At 52.6% G+C, this 6,330-nt stretch overlaps 1 long non-coding RNA gene across 1 annotated transcript in view; it reads left to right on the plus strand.

Moving 5' to 3' along the window:
• The window catches only part of LOC109300135, a 56,550-nt gene extending 52,072 nt beyond the window's left edge, over nucleotides 1-4,478 (plus strand). Inside the window, exon 4 of the long non-coding RNA XR_002098136.1 lies at nucleotides 4,443-4,478. This is a non-coding gene — a long non-coding RNA (uncharacterized LOC109300135). The remainder of the gene's footprint in view (nucleotides 1-4,442) is intronic.
• The last annotated feature ends 1,852 nt before the right edge of the window (nucleotides 4,479-6,330 follow it).

Consider the following 6,330-nt stretch of genomic DNA (forward strand, 5'->3'; position numbering starts at 1 on the left):
CATGCCAGACTATTATTTGCCCTACTGGCTACAACATCGCACTGCTGGCTCATATTCACACTGTGGTCTATTATTACCCCCAGGTCCCTTTCATTCGTGGTGCTGGTTAGTTTGGTGCCACCAAGACTGTAGGTGTGTTGGGGGTTGCTTGTGACCACGCTTCCCCATAACTTGGTGTCATCCACGAACATTGCCACTGAGCTCTTCACCCCTACATCCAAATTGTTGATAAACATGTTAAAAAGTACTGGACCAAGCACCAACCCCTGCAGGACACTACTGCCCACTTCTCACCAGGATGATATAGATCCATTCACTATGACTGTCTGGGTCCTATCCTGCAGCCAGTTTCTCACCCACCTGACGGGCGTAGAGTTAAGCCCACAATCCTCCAATTTTCTTGTGAGGACATCATAGGATACTAGATCAGAGGCCTTTTGGAAGTCTACGTATACAATGTCAACCTGCTTTCTTGTGTCCAAGTGGTGAGTTACCTAGTCATAGAAGGGGATGAGGTTGGTAAGGCAAGACCTGCCTTCAATGAAGCCATGCTGGCTGTCATTCAGGATCTTACTTTCTGCAAGCTTATTGCAGATAGACTCCTTGTGGAACTTTTATAGGATTTTTTCTGGGTTGGAAGTTAGGCTGATTAGTCTATAGTTACCCAGGTCCTCCCTTATGCCCTTCTTGTGGATGAGGACAACATTGGCCATCTTCCAGTCCTCAGAGACTTCTCCAGAGTGCCACAAGTTGTGGAAGAGTTTTGCCAGGCGTTCCACAATGACTTCAGCTAGCTCCTTCAGCACTCTCAGATGAAGATCATCCCATCCCACAGACTTATATATGTCTAATTTTTTAAATTGGTCATACACCAATTGTACAGCAATAGTGGGAAGGTGATTATTCCTACCATGCTCATCCTGTACTCTACCTAGCATTGTTTTCCCCTTTGTCCGGTAAAAGACTGAGGTAAAGTACTGGGGGCCCCCCCAGCACCTGAGCTCCGATGGGGCAGCCACATTTGTGGCCATGTCTCAGGGGGCCATGTCTTGGGGGGTGAGAGCCCAGTTCCTGCATGCCGGCAGCGAGCGCCCGCGGCTGGGGCCAGCACCTCTCAGGCTTAATAGGCTTAAAATTGCCCCTGGCACTGACACTATCAGGTGCGGGGAATACACAGGTGCGGTCTATACATGAACTATTTTCCGAAAATACAATTTTCCGCGGGTTATACATTGATACGGGTTATATCAGTGTGCGGTAGTCATTCAGGAGTTGAGCTTTCTCCTGGGTGCTGGTAACCAGCTCTCCTGAGTTGTTGAGCAATATCCCCACACTCCCATTTGCTTTCCTCCTGTTCCCTACGTACCTAAAGAAGGACTTCTTCTTGTTATTGATTCCCATTGCTAATCTAAGTTTGGTTGCTGCACTAGCCTTTCTTATCTGTTCCTTGTAAATGTGGATCATTGTGGAATAGTCCTCCTTGGGGCCCACCACAAGCTTCCATTGTTTATAAGCCTCTTTCTTTCTTAAGAGAACTTTGATTTCCCTGTTTAGCCAAAAGGGATTTCCAGCCCTTCTATTACCTTTTCTCTGCATGGGAATGGACTTCCTTTGTGCTTCAAGTCCATTCGAGTCCATTCAAGGGAATGGGCTTCCTTTGTGCTTCTCCCTTATTCTCTGTCTGTGGTGCACAATTTATTTTCCTGCACACAAAAATATTTTAGGCTAACAAAAGACACTAGACTTAATATAGGTGAAACATGATGGCCTGTGATCTGAAGGAGATCAGAGTAAATAATCTAGTAGTCACTTCTGGCTTTAAACACAGTGATGCTATGAAATTGCTAGCTGCTGGTATTTATAAAGATCCTTTGGATGAGAGAATAGGGAGGTTATAAAAGCCAAATGACTGAAGATGTTTTTGGAGGCTGTGGAAATACATACTTCCTCTCCTAGATCTTTGTCTCCCTTTATCTAAATGTCTTCCTTTCCTACATATTTAGATGGTAATACATCTAAATGGTAACTCTCAGTACCTGCAAATTCAATGCTAGATCCCATGCAACACTGAATTACTAAATTCATTATAAGATGTTTATTAGGGTTTTTGCCATGAACTAATATCTTTTATTAATTAGGACCATTTTGAACCCTATTTATGTCACTTGTGAAGCTAAGTGGGGGGAGAATCTAAAGTATGAAAAGTTAGAGTTTGCGTAGAGAGATTGGGATTTCTGAAGAAGCTTACAAGAATAAGGCACACAGATCTTGCTGAAATTCAGTAGGAGTTGAATTTCTCACTTTTTTGGACTCCTTTAAAAACTCTGCTTAAACCCACCACAGCATCTAGTACTCAACAGTGGGTGGATCTACACAAGATGCATTACTACCCAGTAGCCTAATTTACTGCACAGGAAGTGAGCATGTTCATGTGTGCATGATTACAGCACGGTAAAAACACTTAATTGCAATTAAATTTGCTTCCCACAAATGTAGGTAGCAAATTTAAGCTTGATTAGTTACTGTGCAGTAATGCATGTGTAGATGAGACCTAGGAGCAAGTTTGCTCCCAGGTCTGCCCAGTCATTAGACGGCTGGCCTGAGGCCAGCCCTGGGGCTGCAGCCTAGGAGCCTGTATGGCAGCCTCTGCCTGCAGTCTCTAAAAGCCTGCAGACATATTGTGCCCTGGGGCACACAACACAGGGAGCCTCAGGGCACTGCAGGCCCTGTGCATCCACCTGGGCAGGCCACAGCCCTCATGCACCTGCCTACCAGTACCCTAGCACTGCCTGGCACTGCACTGACTTGTAGCTTCCAGGGCACTACCATCGGGGTACTTTGCATGCTCAAGGGGTTTCAGGTGTCTATAGTCTCTGCCCAGCCCTGTTAGCCTCCCAGAGCCACCTTCAGGCAGCTTCTGACAGCAGGGCCAGTGCCAACTACCTGCAGCATTCCCCCAGCAGCCCACCCTGCACCTGCAGGTGCTGTGGAGCATTACCTCTGCCACACAGCTACCAGTCCCATGCCATACCCCTGTGCTGGGCACTGCTGGCAGTTGCCCAGGACTGGCAGCACTGGGACATTCATGCTGGGTCCACAGAGCTGGCAAGGAACCCCAGTGGCCTCATCTTCACCAGTCAGGCCCAGGACCACGTGTGAGCACATGCCTATGCCTTCTACCCAGGGCTCCAGCTGAAGCCAAGAAGAGACTGGTGACCCTGTGACACTTTGAGGTAAGGCAGAGGTGTGGCACCAGTTTGATGGGGGAGAGCACTCCAACACCCACTTTTATGAGGCCCTGTTGGGCACGATATGGGAACAAGGAGATGATGGGTTGGCACAGCAGTGCTGCATAAAGGTCAAGACCTTGTGGGGGTCAGTGGGTTACCATGACTGACCACAATCATCAGTCCAGCTGTGCCCATAAGATCATGCCCATTATGCAGTAGCTGACCAATATTTTGGTGCCCTGGGACCCAGGCCACAACTCTGTGGTTTATACCAGCATGGGTGGCTTGCACAAGCCCCAATCCCACCCAGCCACTGATGGCGCTGTGTTGCAGGTAGGACAAGAGTGCTGCAAGCAGTACCTGGCTGCCCACTTCAATAAGTTTGCCAGCAAGGATCCCATCCCACCCAGATCCCTGGCTTCTGCCTCCACCAGCAGTTCAGTAGCCCTGACCAGTGTCTGCCTCACCAGCTGCACAGACCCAGGGCCAGACATGAAGAATGGCTGGCCATGACACCACTGGCCACCAGCAGCACCAGCTTCTCCTCAGCAGGGCTCCCCAGCTTAGTGCTTGCATGCTGCGCCCTATGGGCTAAGGATACTAGGTGAAGCTGCATGCCTTCACCAGCTAGGAGGACTGCACCAAGCTAAGGAACACCTTAGCCCATGCAAACATCTCATTGCACACCTCCTGGCATATGCACAGCAGGGGCATGCTCATGGCACAGCACAGTGCAGCTGGGAACTGGCCCCAGGGTGCCTCCCCAAAGAGGCCCCATGTGGGGAGGGCAGGGGCACAGCCAGCTCCTCATCCCAGTTGTCCAGGAGCTCTGTTGTCTCCCAGCCTGGGAGCAGTGTAGCAGAGCAATTGGCCTGCAGAGGAAGATGGGGGCAGCAGGATCTGGAGCCATGACAGCAGGTGCTGCCAGGATCCTGGCCTGTCCCACCCTGGAGATGGTGCAGGGGAGGCAGGTTGCCTGTAGTCAGCACCCAGTAGGCTGCCAGCCCCAGGGGAGTGTGTGGGAATGAGGGGGCTCAGCCAGCAGCCACTTGACCCTAGTCCTGCCTGGCTTGACTTACTATGGTCAATGGGCACCTGTTTATGGCTGACCCCCAATCTGAAGCCGAGTAGCACTTAGCCCCTGGTACAGAGCAGCTGATCTCTGAAATGTTGCAAACTCTCACAAAAGGCTTCTGCCTCATGGCTCTGCAGGTCCAACATCTAGACACAGGAGAGCAGCCACAGTTGCAAGTGCAGGTCTTGCAGAAGCAGAACACCATCCTGGGCTGGGTAGTGCAGGTCATGGACAATGACTGTCACGTCCTGGGCCTGGCAGTCTCATTCATGACCACCACTGCCTGGCCCCCATCCCTAGCCCCACAGGCCCCCTGAAAGCACCCACCACCCCACAGCAGGCCCCACCTGGGCCTGGGAGGAGGTTCTCTGCTGCCTCTAGCTGACAGGAGCCCCCAGCCTGGCCCTCACCCCAGATCTACCATGACCCAGCCCCGACACCTGGGCCCAGCCCTGATACTCACCCTGGTTCCATGCAGGCATGGAGCTGGAGCTGTCTGGAGCAGCACCAAGACCACATGCCAGCCCTGCTGGGCCTGGACTCTGTCAGCCAGAGGGGGAGCTAGCTGCACCAGAGGAGCACCAGCTATTGTCACCCCCAGATGAGTCCCCCATCTGCCACACTTGCTGTGACATCCAGACCCACAGGGGAATGGCCAGAAGCCAGGGTGCTGGCCATCTGCCCCTGGCTCTGCCCTCTAGGTGCCCCCACTCCATGGCCCCCTACTCCAGGACAGCACACATTTACAAATTACTTTGTAAATAGTTTTCATGGGGAAGAAGGTATTTTATTGTTGGTGGCTGGGGTGGGTGGTGGAGGGAGAGGGCTCTATGTGTTGAGAGAGAAGTGAGGAGAGGGGAGGGGTATTGAGGGGGGAAGGACGAAGGAGGGTGAGTGTAATGTGAGGGAAATAAAGACCTCTTCTTCCAACACGTGTCTGCCATGAGAGTGGTGCTGGGGTGGACAGGCTGTAGGGGGTCTGTGGGCAGCGGGGCAGGTGGGCTAGAGCAGGGAGTGCTATAGGAGATGGTCAGCTAGAGCCTCCCACACTCAGTGCCCTGGCCCCCACTAACATGTACGTGGCTCTCCTGGTGCTTAGGTGGGGGGGATCCACAGCTGCCACTGTCACTGCAGGTGGTGCTCCCACCACCAGGCCTCCTTCGTGTGCTGTGCCTCCACCACCCAGGCCTTACTGAACAGCTCCCCCTGGGCCTCACAGATGTTATACAGCACACGGATGTTATACAGCACACGGACTGCAATGATGATCCATTGGAGGTTATCCTAAGTGACCTCAAGGCAGGTGATGAGGGAGCACCAATGTCCCTTGAGGCAGTCAAAGGTGCCCTCAACCAGGAAATGGGTCTGACCCAGGCAGCAGTTGAAGGGGGCCCGGTGAGGATCCAGGTGGCTGGTGTAGGGCTGCATCAGCCACAGCAGGAGTGGGTAGCAAGGGAGCCTAATAAGCAGGGGTGGGACCCAGTGTAAAGCACCTGCTCTCCACCAGTTCTTCCAAGCCAGAGATCTGAAACCAGCCAGCTGGCACTCACATGGGTGAATATGCCCTGGTGATCCATGATGGCCTGGAGCACTACAGAGTGAAATACCCTACCGCTGTAATAGAGGCAGTCGCCGTGGAGTGGATAGGTGATGGTAAAGTGGGTCCCATATAGGGGTCCAATGCACTGGGGAAATCCCAGTGCATGGAACCCTGCCACCACTGCAAGGGGGTCATCAGTGCAGAGCATGGTGTGCCCCAGCATGATCTAGAGGGCTCCACAAACCTCCAGGATGGCCTTCCTAGTAGTGGCCTCGCCCCACCAAACAAGTGCCCAATGTACTGAAGGCTGGTGGGTGTGGCCAGCTTGAATAGTGCGAGGGCCAGCCAGGTGTTGGCGGGGAGGGCCGGGCATATGCCAATGTCCTGCTGTTCCAGGTGGGGCCAGAGCTGCTGGAGCAGATCCCAGAAGGTGGCCCAGATCAGCCAGAAAGCATCCAGCCACTGCTCATTGTCCCAGGTCTTCT

This window comes from Gavialis gangeticus, unplaced genomic scaffold (genome assembly GCF_001723915.1).
Source record: "Gavialis gangeticus isolate Ggan-Ray unplaced genomic scaffold, GavGan_comp1, whole genome shotgun sequence".
In the NCBI taxonomy this organism is placed as follows: Eukaryota; Metazoa; Chordata; order Crocodylia; family Gavialidae; genus Gavialis; species Gavialis gangeticus.